This window comes from Ixodes scapularis, unplaced genomic scaffold (genome assembly GCF_016920785.2).
Source record: "Ixodes scapularis isolate PalLabHiFi unplaced genomic scaffold, ASM1692078v2 PGA_scaffold12__126_contigs__length_90152505, whole genome shotgun sequence".
NCBI lineage: Eukaryota > Metazoa > Arthropoda > Arachnida > Ixodida > Ixodidae > Ixodes > Ixodes scapularis.
Window position 1 is genome coordinate 44,662,207 of NW_024609838.1, and position 3,558 is coordinate 44,665,764.

The following is a 3,558-nucleotide window of genomic DNA, read 5'->3' on the forward strand; positions in this document are numbered from 1 at the left end:
TCGTCGCACAACCAACGGATCACAGTCTTGGTGAGACGGTACTGCCTCTGAAAAGACTCCTCCGGTAGTTCAAAGGTATCGCGGTGCTGCCGGTAGACCCTTTCCAGAGAAAAAACAAGTTCCACAAAACGACAACTGTCGCTCTGCCTCCGAGACGCCGTGTTTCCGCGTGGAGACCATCGACAGACTCGCTCCCGTTTCGGACGAAACACCGAGGAAACGATACGTCAAAGTCTTGTCACTTCCGGTGGGGGCGGTTCGCCGTCTCCGCCCACATTTTCATAGGGAACTTTGGCCATTCGAGTCTCAACCAATCAGATGCGATGTCGTCACTTCCGTTTCTTTTAGGAGAAACGAAACATTTGTGCAAGTTAGGTCTCCTGGTTGTCCTTGTGAGTTGGGAGCGTTGTCTCGCGGAATGGAAATGCTTCTAGACATGGAAACGTGCTGATTTATTCAAGTTCATCTATCTGTGAAGTTTCCTCTTATTATACACATAATGGAATAAAACAGCGCAAATATACATTATTCCATTATGTACAACGATTACCAACTAGCCCAGCTATCAACCTTATTACAGTTTAGTCCTCTTACGATGATTATGTTCAAGAAGATCGTGGAAGACCCACGACGCTACAGTCTAACGAGCAACTCAACACAGTTGGTAAGCGTGCTTCTTTGATCTTCGTTTGCATTTAATAAGTGTGGAACAAGTTTTGAACATTAACGAGTTTTAGAATAGAATGACGTCCGCAACCCCCAAAAAATAATGTCGTCGCTACTCCGTTGATCGCGTCTTCAACGCCGCTGCCCGCTCGGGAACTGCATGAGTCCCACTCGCGCGGTCGCGACCGCGGTAGGTATAGTACATACCCGTGGTGCCGCAGGTTTTCGAGGAAGCGCCGTTCGAGGAGCGTCCGTCGCGTCAAAGGCGCTTACTCCGCCGAGGCCGGCATTGCATGCAGGTAGCTGAGCTGGCGTGCCCGCTCTGCGGAAAGTGCCGAGGATGACATAGAGGAACTTATGGACAGATGACGACCCCCAATGGCAGATTCCTGGTTAATCTACCTCAGCTCTTTCATCCGCGTTCCCTTCCCGTATAAATGGCCGTGCCTTGGGTGACGTTCACGCAGGACAACGGCTGCAATTTCTTATACAGACCATTGCTGCGAGAACACCGTGGCGCTCGCGCTGAGGTATCAGTTCAAAAAGGCCAGTACCTACTTCTGCCGTCACGCTGTGTGAAAATAGTGCACCCACACTGCAAGAAAAGAAATGTACACCACTGTCTTCAGCTTCCACCAACATCTCGCCCGCATTGCGCGAACACCACACAGCCATCGCTGTCACTTCTTCGCATTCCTCTGAAGGAATGCGAAGGCAACTCGGGCACACCTGTTAATGCACGTTGAATGCACGTTGCCACAGATTTTTTAGAGAAGCAGGTTTAGCGTGCTCATGTAGGCCTTAAAGCTGTAGGCACCCGGGAAGCTCCCCAGCCCATTTGCCAAAAAATTGTACACAGGCGGGAGATCCTGCGTAGCGGCAGAATCAAGCCGGCCACACACACATCGACGCGCCACATTGCTAAGACGGATCAGAGGCGGTGCGGAGGCAGTCGCTGCCTGGACTCAAGCGCCGCCGGTAACGATGTTAGTGTTTTAAACATCGCGTCCGTTTCCAATTAAGTGTAGTTTCTTGTTCTTGAAACCTCTGGCTCCCTGTTATTCCTCGGGGTCGGGTACGCAGAAAGGCAAACCGGCCACAAAGGCGCCCAAGCGTAGTATGCTACCCACTCGCAGGAATTTCACGGGGCTTTTTTTCTTCTTTCGGTAAGCCTTTTTCGCAGACCCTGAATTTCATTCTGTCGTTCTCTGGTTCCGTCACGTCCAGGTTTATTGAATTGGTGTGTTTCTAACTGTTTGTTTCGTGACCGCAGCAATTGTTTTGCGCTAATTTCTAAAGGGGAGGGGGCATTTTTTTTTGTTTTTGCTTGCAGGCATGCTCACGCGGGAGCAGGAAGCCGCGATGGCTGCAGCGGCACACGTGACCCTACTCACAAGGGTCACAGGGAGGTGCGACTCCGTGATGCAGCGCGTGGCCCTCACACGTGGCCAGCACGAGACTCCACCACGAGAGGCACCGACCGACCACACTTGACTGTTCCAATCTACAGGGTGTCACAAAAGAAAATTTACAGGGTTTTTTTACCGCAAAAATAAACTAGGCATCGCCGAACGCCCATTCTCTGCCCAACTATAGCTCTAGAGGTCACAACCAGATGCCAAAGTTTCAGCCCCATCCGATACCTTATTCAAAAGTTATCAGTGCTTTTCTGAAAAGTTCAATGGAAAAATGGAGCCCATTTTTGCCCGTTTTCGGTTTCTGGCGCCATAGAGCCCCATGTATTCGAAAACTCCGTCGGTTGCCATTTTCCCATTGAACGTTTCAGAAAATCACTTATAACTTTTGAATAAGGTATCAGATCGTGCCGATACTTTGGCATCTGGTTATGTCCTCTAGTGCTACCTTTGGGCGGAGAATGAGCGTTCGGCAATGCCTAGATTATTTTAGCGGTAGAAAAAAAAAAATAAAAAAACTGTACGTTTTTTTTTGTGACATTCTGTACTCTTGCATGACCCGAACGTCCTAATGGCGTTACAAACCAGCGCCAGATGCCGGTTGGGGCCGGAGGCCCCCGTCACCAGCCTGGCGGTCTTCCAGACATAACCACGAAAAACGTTTTTTGCCTGCAGGCTACGCAACGCAGATTCTTTGAGAGCTCGAGGCAAGGATGGAGCACCAGGACGAAAGTCTTGTCCGGTACGTTCGGGTCATGCAAGAATTCTTCAAGGGGGTGAACCCGAATACACCGGAGTCGGACAGAGTACCTCGTGTCAGAAGACAGTGCCACCCAAGATACCACGTCTACCTTATCAACCGCACTTTTGAGACTCTTGAAGCGCTCATCCTTATAAATAGCTTCCTCATCGAGGAAAGTATTTATGCCGAGCGGAACTACGTGCCACCACCACCAGCCGCGTGCGCGCTGGAAACGGCATGCGCATGGCGGGCCACGAAGCGTGCACACAAGTGGACTGTCCGAACGAAACCTCCCTTCCCCACCACGTCAACCAGGAGGGTTGGCATGGCATGCATGGCGTTCTCCCGTGCAGGATAAGTTTATGTTCGCCTAACTCCCATCGAGAGGTCCCTAGAGGTCAAAGTGCGACCTGTTACGGTACCGGGCGGTGGTCGGCACGACAGGTGGGAGGTCGTTGGCCACGCCCTATCGAAATTTGGGGCCCATCACCACCCAAGCAAACCATCTTTTGTCGGTCTGCTCCTACAAGTGCTGGAGAAAATACACGCTGCGGTCGAAATCCCGCAGCCATGCAGCATTCACCCCCGCCGCGACGGAACAAGCCCTCCCCACGAGAGCTGGTCGCAAGCCCGGTGGAGGCCCTCCTATAGTGATTATTTACTCGATCGCTGTAAGCGGTCCAACCATCACCAGGGTGCGGGTGGCCTAAGCAGGCAACTGTCGTCGGATTGCTG

At 51.6% G+C, this 3,558-nt stretch overlaps 1 pseudogene; it reads left to right on the forward strand.

Annotated features, from left to right (window-relative positions):
* Positions 1 to 2,794: 2,794 nt before the first annotated feature.
* Positions 2,795 to 3,289, forward strand: LOC115328487 (annotated as a pseudogene).
* Positions 3,290 to 3,558: the final 269 nt, after the last annotated feature.